Raw genomic sequence first — 11,974 nt, 5'->3', positions numbered from 1 at the left:
GAGGGTGATGTCAATGCAATTTCTCGGTGGAGTTTGTTGGATGGATCCGTCATTTTGGCATGTGGCAAGCGGGTTTTAGACGCTTTATTTCCAACAAGGTCTAGACATCGCCATTGAGAAGAAAGCCTGAATATATGGAGGAGAAAGAATGGGGAACAATCAATCGTTTTGCATGCAGCACGATTCGATCTTGTCTTTCCAGGGAGCAGAATAGGCTACAAGAACGAGACTTCTGCAAGTAATGGAAAGCTTTGGAAAAATTCCTGAAGAAAAGCTCTCAGATCGTCTCCACATGAAGAAAAGATTGTTCAGATTTGATTATCACCAGGCACCATATGAATGAACACATCATGCGTTCAATGAGCTAGTGGAAGACTATTTGGGCATGGATAAACCTTCAAAGATGAAGATTTGGCTTTGATGTTGTTGTCATCTCTTCCAGATGAATTTGAGCACCTTGAACAACGTTACTCATGGTAAGGATAATGTTACCCTTAAGATGTACTGTTGTTTTGTATAGTTATGAACTCAGGAAGAAACCAAGAAGGAGCAAGTACGAAGCAGCAGAGGCCATGGTGGCAAGAGGTCGCTCGAAAAGTCAAAAGCCAAAGTGGAGAGGAGATCAAAGTCGAAGTCCAGACTGGAAAAGATGAATGTGCCTTTGTCATGAGAAAGGCCATTGGAAAGAACGATTGTCCGAAGCTGAAGAAGAAAGGAAAAAGCTGCTCCATATGCATGTGTTGCAGAGCATGATGCACAGACTCTGATATCATTGGTTGCTTCATCACAACATTCCATTACGATGTGGATATTAGATTCGGATTGCACCTATCATATGTCCCCTAATCGGAGTGTTCTCCGATTTAGTGGAATTAAATGCAGGAGTTGTTTATGTGGGCAATGACAATGCATGTAAACTGTTGGGATAGGTTCAATTCGATTGAAGAATCAAGATGGATCAACCAGAGTTCTGACGGATGTCCGATACGTGCCCAGTTTGAAGAAAAATCTCATCTCGTTGGGACCTTAGAATCCAAAGCTCAGTAGTCACTATGAGAGATGGAGTTTTAAAAGTCACATATGGCGCACTGTGATGATAAGGGCATCAGGAAAAAATTTGTATTACTACCAAGGTAGTACAATTATTGGAGCAGTTGCAGCAGCTTCCGGAGGTGATGATTTGGACGCAACCCAGTTGTGGCATATGCGGTTGGGACATGCTGGAGAGAAATCCTTGCAAATTCTGGCAAAGAAAGGATTGTTGAAAGGTGCAAAGGCTTGCAAATTGAACTTTTGCGAGCATTTGTTCTGGGAAAGCAGAAGAGAGTGAAGTTTGACACCACTATACATAATACAAAAGGTATTGTAGATTATATTCACTCAGATGTATGGGGTCCTTCAAAGTCATCGTTTTTGGGAGGAAACCATTATTTTGTAACTTTTGTAGATGACTTTTCCATAAGAGTTTGGGTGTATCCGATGAAGTCTAAAGATGAAGTGCTTCAAATTTTCCTGAAATGGAAAAATATGATCGAGAACCAGACTAGTAGAAAGATCAAACGTCTTAGGACGGAAAATGGAGGGGAATATAAGTGACCCATTCTTTGACGTTTGCCATGAGTATGGTATTGTTCGACACTTCACTGTTAGACATACACCACAACAGAATGGGGTGGCAGAGCGTATGAATCGAACACTATTGGAGAAAGTTCGATGTATGTTGTCTAATGATGGGTTAGGCAAGGCATTTTGGGCTGAGGCTGTAACATTGCTGGCCATCTCATTAATGTCTGCCGTCATCACGATAGGAGGAAAACACCATTAGAGGTATGGTCTGGAAAACCTGCTACTGATTATGATTCCTTACATGTATTTGGATCCACTGCTTATTATCATGTGAAGGAATCCAAACTTGATCCGAGAGCAAAGAAGGCTCTCTTTATGGGAATCACCCATGGAGTGAAGGGATTCCGCCTTTGGTGTTTAGACACCAAGAAGATAATTTGTAGCAGAGATATTACCTTTGATGAATCTGCCCTAGTAAAGAAGGTAACAAGTGAAGCTGTCCAGACAGTAGTACTCCACAGCAGGTGGAGCATACTCCAAAACAGTGGAGTTTCAGCAGATGATGATCCCAGAAGTTGATGCAGCTGATTCTTCAACTCCAATAGAAGAATCAGAAGATGAAGATGTTCAAACCCAAGAACCATTGGAGACACCAGAAACACTTGCAGTTACAAGGCCAAGGAGAGAAATTCGTAGACCTACTCAATTTGTTGATATGGTGGCCTATGCTCTTCCAGTTGTTGATGATGATATCCCTATCACTTACCAAAGCAATACAAGCTTGGAAAGTGATAAGTGAAAAGTGCCATGGATGAAGAAATGCAATCTCTCCAAAAGAACGACACTTGAAAACTGGCACAATTACCGAAAGGTAAAAAGCCATTGGATGCAAGTGGGTATTTGTAAGGAAAGATGGATCTCATAACAAGAAAAATGTTCGCTACAAGCACGGTTGGTAGCTAAAGGCTACGCTCAAAAGGAGGGAATCGACTACAATGAAGTATTTTCCCCTGTTGTGAAGCATTCCTCCATTAGAATATTGTTGGCCTTGGTAGCACAGTTGAATTTGGAGCTAGCTCAACTTGATGTAAAGACGGCTTTCTTGCACGGTGATTTAGAAGAGGAGATCTATATGACACAGCCAGAAGGATACAAAGATGGTGGTTGTGAGAAATGGGTTTGTAAGCTGAACAAATCGCTATATGGATTGAAGCAATCTCCGAGGCAGTGGTACAAGCGATTTGATAGCTTTATGAGGAGGCAAAAGTATACTAGAAGCAAATATGATCATTGTGTGTATTTGCAAAAGCTCAAGATGGATCTTTCATTTATCTTCTCTTGTACGTTGACGATATGTTGATCGCTTCGAAGAGTCAAAAGGAGATAGACAATTAAAGGCTCAGTTGAATCAAGAGTTTGAGATGAAAGATCTAGGTGAGGCCAAGAAAATTCTTGGTATGGAGATAAGCAGAGATAGACAGAGAGGGAAGCTTTGTTTAACACATAAGCGTATCTGAGAAAGGTATTACAATGTTTTGGCATGAATGAAATACCAAACATGTAAGTATCCCATTGGCTTCTCATTTGAAACCTAGTTCTCAATTATCTCCTAAAACTACGAAGAACGAGTGTATATGGCAAAAGTTCCATATGCTAATGCAGTTGGGAGCTTGATGTATACAATGGTGTGTACGCGTCCTAACAATTCACAAGCATTGGAGTTGTGAGCAGGTACATGCATGATCCTGGAGAAGGACTTGGCAAGCTGTGAAATGGATTCTACAGTATCTCCAACAAACCGTGGATGTTGGTTTAGTTTTTGAACAGGATGAAGCACTTGGTCAGTGTATGGTTGGATATGTTGATTCCGATTATGCTGGTGATTTGGATAAGCGTCGATCAACTACTGGTATTTTTACTCTTGCAAAAGCCCCAGTAAGTTAGAAGTCTACATTGCAATCTACGTGGCCTTGTCTACTACAGATGCAGATACATGGCAGTTTTAGAGGCTGTAAAGGAAGCAATTTGGCTTAACGGGTTGATAGAAGACTTGGGAGTTGTTTAAAGTCACATTAGTCTCTATTGTGACAGTCAGAGCACTATTCACTTAGCGAAAATTCAAGTCTACCATTCAAGGACTAAGCATATCGACATGAGGTATCACTTTGTGCGGGAGATCTTTGAAGAAGGAAAGATTCTACTTCAGAAAATTGCGATATTAGAAAATCCTGCAGATATGATGACCAAGGTGGTAACAGTAATCAAGTTCAATCATTGTTTGAACTCGATTAACATCCTGAAAGTATGAACACCTTCGGGTGTGTGGCGCTTGTGAGCGCAATTAGAGGCACTAAAAATTTAGGGAGTTGAAGAAGTTGAGTAGGCTTGGTAATTTCAAGCCAAGGTAGAGATTTGTTAGATTTGTCTAGAAATTAAGTTGACAAATTGGAAATTTCATCTTGGTTGGTGGCCAACTTATTGGAAATTTCATCTTAGTTAGTGGCCAAACTTTGAACATGTGAATTTCATATTTGATGGCTAACTTGTATATATTGAAAAATTCTTTGATAGGTGGTCAAACTTTGAACATATTGTTCTTGAAACTCAACTATAAATAGGCCTAAGTATTTCCATTAGAAATCATCCCAAAAACAAGTTCTCTCTTCCTCTTGTATTCTTTATTCTCCCACTTTGGGAATTCCAAAGAATTCCATTTGTTGTAATATTGACGATATAGTGAAGTTATCATCCGGTGTGGTGCCCGAGGAGTAGACGATATTCTCGTCGAACCTCGTAAATTTGGTGTGTTCTCTCCTTTATTGTTTTTTATTCGGTTCTTTTCCATTATGTTTCAATATTCAATAGTTTGACAGGTTTATCCGCTGTGCAACCTTTGGTGGTTTTAATCTTGACATTTTAGGTCAATTTTAAAACTACGTTCGTGTGGGAAATAACCCGTTTTCCCCAACAATATCTTTATTCTAAAGACGGCCGAAGACACCACCTTTTCCTTCTTTTTAACGGCCTAAATGAAATGATTCCTTGGACACATGAACGAACTTATCGGACACTGAACAATTTATCTATATCAAGTAATTGTATTATAATTTCTCAAACTAGTTTTAGTCACAAAAATGATAACCTACTACTAATCAACGTTGCCAAAGTACCGAAGCTAGTTTCAATAGCGGTAGCCTTGAAGAAGGAATACACAGGGAATTGCGAGCACGGGTGGTGTTTGTTAAAAAGAAATCCCAGAAAAAGGAAAACAGAAAACACAACTCAAGAGGCTTCCATATTATCATGCATTATGCATGAGTCATTGCCTCAATGTTGTAAATAACCTTGCATCTTGATTCAACTAAATACCTGTTCAGAACATTAACTATTCCAGAAATGAATGCAAGTAATCACTATAAGAACGAGATAACCCCTGTAACTAATTACAAGAAACAAGGATAATACAGAATCAAATAGCCTCACCCAAATTTGAAAACCTGAGACTAGGAGAACTTCAGATTAACTTCTGCATCAGCATTCCAAAATAATTAATTGTCACTCCAATTATCATCATCATCACTCCCAACAGCCTGAACAAGTTTCAAAAGTGTTAAATCAGGTTGTCATTCATAAGAGAACAAAGGAGGGAGGAAAGGAAACACGGGGAAAAAGTGACAGAGAAACAATTGGCGACCTGGCGGATTGCATTTGCTTTCTGCAAAATTGCGGTGACTTGGACATTTGTAGTGGGACCAGAAATAACAGTTGGTCTTGCAGTGACTGTGGGCCTTAGGTTGAAAGACTGAAAAGACAAAAAGATGTAAGTTAATGAATTATACTCCATTCTATCACAAAAGTCATCAACTCTAGAGAATACATGAAACCACGCATTTAAATTTGGGTGCCTAGTAATTAAAATAAATGAAACAAGATCCAAGTTCTACAACATGATGATCATATAGTAGTATCAAGATATTCATAATCAAAGAGGAACATAAATGCGCAAATTACATACACGGCCAGGGCGGAGCATAGTGAGGGCCCTGTTAAATTTATATATGTAATATAATTTTGATCCAATAGTATTTTGGTTTATGTAAAAATAAATATTTAAATTAAAAATATAAAAATTTATTAAATATTTAATCAAGTAGGACCGAACTAAATAAGGATAATCTCGTGTTCTCAAAATTTTTATTCTGATAACAATTTAAGTCATTGTAAGTCTTAATATTACACAAATTAAGTGTTATCTTGTGAATTTTGAATTTTTTTTTAATAAATCTAGGGTGAATACAAGATAATATATACACAAAGACTCTCAATTATTTAACAATGAATGCTCATACCCCCACATGAGCAGTACTCGAACTCAAGACCTCAAAGATAACAATCCCTTAATCATTAAGGTTGCTTAATTCGTGTTGAATTTTGAGTTTAAATAGTTAATAAGTCTTTATATATATATTTTTTAAATAGTCTAATATTTCGGCCCCTATCAATATTTAATTCTAGTTCCGTCCCTACACACGGCCACCAACTCGTTCTTGTACCAAAGGCACTTCTTTTCTCTCTTTCCTGTTCTATAGAAAATAAGAGGGAAGAGAGGCAGGAAACTCTTATATTTGAAAAAACAAATCCATTGGGCATATGAAATTATAGTGTTAAATTTGAAGTATTGACAAAAAAACCGTGAAATAATCAATGATATTTTAGTATTTACATAGCTATTTGCTGCTTTACTTTATTTTTTTTCAGATTTTGATCAAATAATTTGTTTCTTCAAACAGTGAAATTCACATTTGTAAAGGAGCATCTAAATTAAGGAACCATTGTTCATTTGGATGATGGCTAGCGACATAACAAGAAAGAAATTACTACTCACTTTAGTTCTGATCTGATGCAAGAAATCTTCCTTTCCATCCATTCCCCGGCAGCCACTAAGCTGGTTTGCATCTTTCTGCCAATTCACATTCTCTTGTCCCACCTGCCACATTCATCATTTTTAAAGATTTATACACAACCATGTCCACTTAATAACATTTATTGAAAAAAAAAAGAATGACACCATTACTAAAGTACCTTCTTCTCAGGCTTTAATGTAATTGCCTCGTAATTTGTTTGTTGTTGAATAACTGAAGGGGGCTCAGGCTTCTGGGAGACGAAAGAACCCAGAAGTTTCAGATCAAGCTCATGTCTAAGTGACTCTGATAAGGCATGTTGTCTTTCTTCTGCCTCATTGAAGCAGGGTTTGGAAATCCGCCACTGTGCAGGAGGAGGAGGTGGAGGCACTGGATTGAGCTCTGTTGTATTTTGCACATTTAGATTCTTTTGATCATAATTGCTTTTGGATTCATCATGTAGTATAGGGTTAATGACATCAAAATTTGGGAGATCAAGTGAAATAAAAAGTGATGGTTCTGCATCAGACCCAGTAACTATAGTTTTATTGCCCTTGTTAACACAGATGCCACTGTTAGCTGGTTCTCCAACATGAAAACAGCTTGAAACAGATGCCATTGATGACAATCTGCTTAATGCATCATACAGTTCAGGGTCCTTGCTTTCAGGTGTTTCACCAGATTCCCACTGCTCAGAATTTGAGTCGGAACAATGACTAATGCAATCATCAGACATATAAGGGGATGATCTGCAGAAAGTATCATCATCGGAGTCTGAAGCAACAACATGCGCTGGAATAGCAGGTACTGGGACCAACTGAAATGAAGGAAACACGTCTCTAATGTTTTCGAGATGATGATTCCCACCAGGAAATTGCAATTTGAGTTTAGAAGTCTCAAATCCATCTATAGGATTGAAAGATATTTTCATATGTTCAAGTGGAGGAGAAGAAGTAAGTCAATTTACTGTAGATCCGTTCCCAATCTGCCCATTCAAGGTTGTCCGAGGAATTTTCTGACCTGATATGCCCTGCTTCCAACTCCTTAGCTCCAATACCCCAGTTTTTGTAGAAGTTGCTGGTTCAGATTCATCATCATGGCCAATCACCATCTTTCTGCGAAAACCGTTTACAAGTAATTTATGGCCAAGTCCAAACATCCTAGATGAACCGTCATCATTCTCCTCAACAGATTCAATAGAGGAAGCCTTGATATCAAAATTGACTGGATGCTTGTTTCCGTGTGGCAATGAAGTGTTTAGGCTCAAGTCAACACCATTTAAATTATGAAGACTGCCATTATAATGAGAATTAACAGGTTTTTCAGGGTTGGCACCAAAATCAGTTACCAGATGGGATATATTCTCACTACATATACCTGGAACTTTCTCATTCAATTCCGCATTCTCAACCACTGTACCTGAATTTACTTTGGGTCCATCATTCAAAGGCATCAGAATTTGATTTGGAGGACCCGATGCTTCACTAGTTTTAGCTGCAGAACCCTGACCTCCAGCTGATACGGAAAAATCAGGAGGTTTTGATGGCTGAAGTCCCAAAAGGCCACCATTTGTCCAGAACCCAACTGGATGCACAACAGACAAATCAGTCTGAGAGTTTTGAGAGTCACTAACACTGTTTATGATCGAATCATTGGCTCGATCATGCATATTAGAAACTTTGGAGCCCGAGGATGATGGTGGATCACTTATGACAGATTCTGCTTGGCCACTGCGGATTTCATTACTCGTGCCTAAATCAGCACTTGGTGAATGATCAGGTTCAGAAAATTTGCCAGATATTTGAGGTATCTGTTCACAGGAAAAATTCTCAGAGGGTACTGGATCGGGTAAACTCTCAGAGATCCTCTTGTTTGAAATAATAGGGACGAGGCAGGCGATTCAATTACAGATGAATCATGGTCCGCATTATCATCCATAACCATCTGAATTTCATCTTCTCTATCATTACTGAAAATATTAGCATCTTCAATCTGTTCCACTTTCCATTTTATTTGGCACTCAACATCTTTTTCAGAACAAATTTCCACTTCCTGTTTTCTATGGCACTCAATATCGTTTTCAGATTCCAACTCTATTGTGTTCAGTGCATCCATGTAATTGTCTGGTTCACTTTCAATTTCATCATTTTGGCTCTCAATAGTGCTTGATTGAAGGACATCCGTGTCATTAAAGGGGATATCCATTTGGTCACCATTTCCAAGATTGGAAGCTCCAATTTCCTGCACATCTACATCAAAGTTCATCTCAGGAACTTCATTAATATCCCAATATCCTGCTGTAGACTCCACTATTTCTGCCTTTTCATCCTATGTTACACAAGATGCACTAGGGGCAATCTGATCTTGTGATGAACTATGTGAAAAAGTATCATCTAGAATCCGAGTTTGTTCGACAGGAAAATTGGAACCAGGGCTACCTGTTTCATGAATGAACCTAGAGGACAGTTCCTTGGGTTCCAGTTCCTCAGGGAACATGGATGAACCCAGATTGAAAGCACATTCAATATATCCAGACCCAGCTCTTGAGTCGAACGAACTTCAATGCTCTCCCACATCAGATTTCGGCGCCATGTCGACCATAGATGCATTTTGAGAGGATGTTCGTCCATTAGCAATCGGAGAAGTAAACTGCATTCTGCAAAGTCCATTCTTTTTGTAAATTTCAATTAAATCAAACCGTATTCAGCACAATAATTAAAAAGTAAATGTATATATGTTTGTGTTTGTGTTTTTCTGCTAGACTGCGTGAAAGTGAGTGCATACAAGCATATTATATGCATATACATAATTACATATACATACAAAAGAATTACCTGCCACTGTGACTTGATAATGATGCACTGCGTGGTAGTTTGCCATTCCGGTGGGACGATCTTTTTTTCTGTACATTTTTGACAAACTTGATTCAGAAATTATTCCAAATTAGAGGACATGTAGCTTATTCAGCTGCAACATGTACTTATACAAAGTGTACCTCCGTGTCATAGGAGCCCCAGGGACAAATTCATAGGAAGTACTTGTGGAGTGAAGAATTTTATTCCACTAAAGATTAAATTATTTAATAAATAAATTAACATGAACTGAGTCAATTGAAAGGGGGTGCAAAAATTGACTCAAAACAGTCATAATTCTCTGCCTGGATGGTTAATGGAGTAAATGATACCTTGCTTTTACGAGTCCTCTTATCTCTTGGGACTTTATCGGCATCTTCTTCGGGGCTACCTGAGGCTCTCTTAAAGAAGTTCGGATCAGAATATCTCTTTAAACAAGATCCCGGGCCACCGGCATCAAATCTGATTGCAAAGCAGAAGTAAAAATCCAAAACAATGTACGTATACACATCACAAAAATATTTCTTAAACATGATTGTCGTTGTTAGAAAGAGGAAGTAGGTGTAAATAACGATACTTGTCAACCAAATGGAGGCGCGGAGGATCGCAACAAACTTCATAGGAGTCCATAACAAATCGTGGCAAGTCATTGTAGATGAAAAGATTTTTCTCATTGCGGATCCGTGGGTGCCATTCAGAACCTGTGGGGCAACTGCTTACATAAAGATTTGAACAGAAAGATGAAGAATTCCCAATAGCTAATACAAAAGATTCAAACTCGTAATATAAAAAAATGTAAACTTGAACCTAGTTTGGGTCTAAGTAAGAAGCAACATCACTGTTTTTCTTGTATCTTGAATCTTCAACATACAAGGGTATTGTTATGCAATGACCATGAAGAAAATAATATTAAGATTACATGTAGTAAATATATATATTGATAAAAAATATAATCATTTAAAAATATTTCTAATCCATTTAGTCTATAATCAATGGAAATCTTCCCAGGGTTTAAACAAATAAAGCATGTTTTGCATCGAACAAGTTTCCATTGCCATAGATCTACTTTCTTTCAATAGAGTCATCTACAAGAATACTGCTTCAGTTGTCAGCAGCAACTGACAACTGATGCCACATGATTAACTAAAAACAAGGTTCTTCTTGAAATTAAGCTCTTAATATTTGAACTTCAGAAAATAAGATGTCCCTTTTTATGTGATGCATGAATAGGTTTATGTCTTGCTGGCACTCAACCCTAGTTTTTGCAACAAACGCCAGAAGAAAGCATACGTGTCTATAACAAAGAAACAACGTAATATGTATTGAATTCATATATCTCGGTATCCGTAAAACCAGTGCAGAAGAAGCAATATCTACCAAATAAAAATTCAGAGGCTTTTCAATCAAAAGACATGTAATGTACAGAGGCCATACCAGCTGTGTAAGCAAAGTGAATATGACTTGTTTGGGCAAGAACTGCCTTCTCAAGAGGCGGAAGTGCAGCTTCAATCCGTTGCACACGAATTGTCAACTTATGACTCCTAGAAGCTGTGTTCATTACTTGCTCTTGTAATCCATGAAAAAACTCTGCTGCAAATCTGCATCACAAAAACCAAGCTACACCAGTTAAATACCGCTGTTTAAAAAAATGGATAACATTTTAAAAGCAAATAAGAAGTAAAAACTTAAGTAAGCAAAGAAGAACATTCTATGATCAAAAAGCTTAAAGGTTCATTAATCAAACTCTATTGCTTCCAATTTCTATTAATTCCAACCGCCAGAGATATCCTGAAGCCTATAAAACGAATAAAAGATTAAACGTACTCAGCAAGATCCCCTAACTGGCGCAAGATCCCAACGAGGCCAGCGACGGCGACGCCGTCGAGAACAGCTTTTGGATCTTCTCTATTAGCTTCCTTGTAAAGCTCCGGCTGACCAAGCCCGTATTCATTCCTCACTTGACCTCTAACCAGAAGCATTTTCGTTTTTGCTCTAAAAATTTCAACAGAGATAAAGGGGTAAAGAAAGGAAAGAGAAGAAGAGTTATGTAGTAACAGCAGCAGCAAATATATAATTTATAACACAACTACTTCGAATTAAGAAATAAAAGAAGGAAAATTACAAAGCTAAAAATTGAAGTAATCTATTTTGGTATTCGCAAAAGAGTGGGTGAAGAGATTGGAGCAGCTTAACTAACTGCTGAAAGAGAGAGGGAAGAAGAAGCAGAGCCATTCCCTTTACCTGGAAATCCTTCTGTTTTTGGAAAAGACGGGATTAACCTTCCATTTCCAAGGAAATTAATAGAGAAGGGGGGTAACTAAGCGGGTGAAATTATATTTATTTCTGGGTTGTGTTGGTTGCTTTGGAGACTCGACACTCGGAAGAACGTGGGGACCATCACATTTCTTTTAACTGAATACTATTTATTTATTTATTTTATATTCCTAATAAAATATAAATTAGTGTTCAAATTTTAGTACTATAAAAAAATAAAATAAACTTGAAAAAATATATTTTATAATATTTGGTTCAAATTAATACTTAATAAATTAAACTTTTTACACCTTTAATATTTGTTGAAGTTTTCAGTTTAGCATTTACATTTCTATGGGAAGAAAAAAATGGACAGAGCGGGTTTCAGGGAGAGTTTTATAT

At 37.8% G+C, this 11,974-nt stretch overlaps 1 pseudogene; it reads right to left on the bottom strand.

Moving 5' to 3' along the window:
- Positions 1–4,888: 4,888 nt before the first annotated feature.
- Positions 4,889–11,331, bottom strand: LOC120123960 (annotated as a pseudogene).
- Positions 11,332–11,974: the final 643 nt, after the last annotated feature.

Source organism: Hibiscus syriacus, unplaced genomic scaffold (assembly GCF_006381635.1).
Source record: "Hibiscus syriacus cultivar Baekdansim isolate YM2019G1 unplaced genomic scaffold, ASM638163v2 tig00110407_pilon, whole genome shotgun sequence".
NCBI classification, from domain to species: Eukaryota; Viridiplantae; Streptophyta; class Magnoliopsida; order Malvales; family Malvaceae; genus Hibiscus; species Hibiscus syriacus.
The sequence above is the reverse complement of the archived record's forward strand: the minus strand, read 5'-3'. Positions and strand labels throughout refer to the sequence as shown.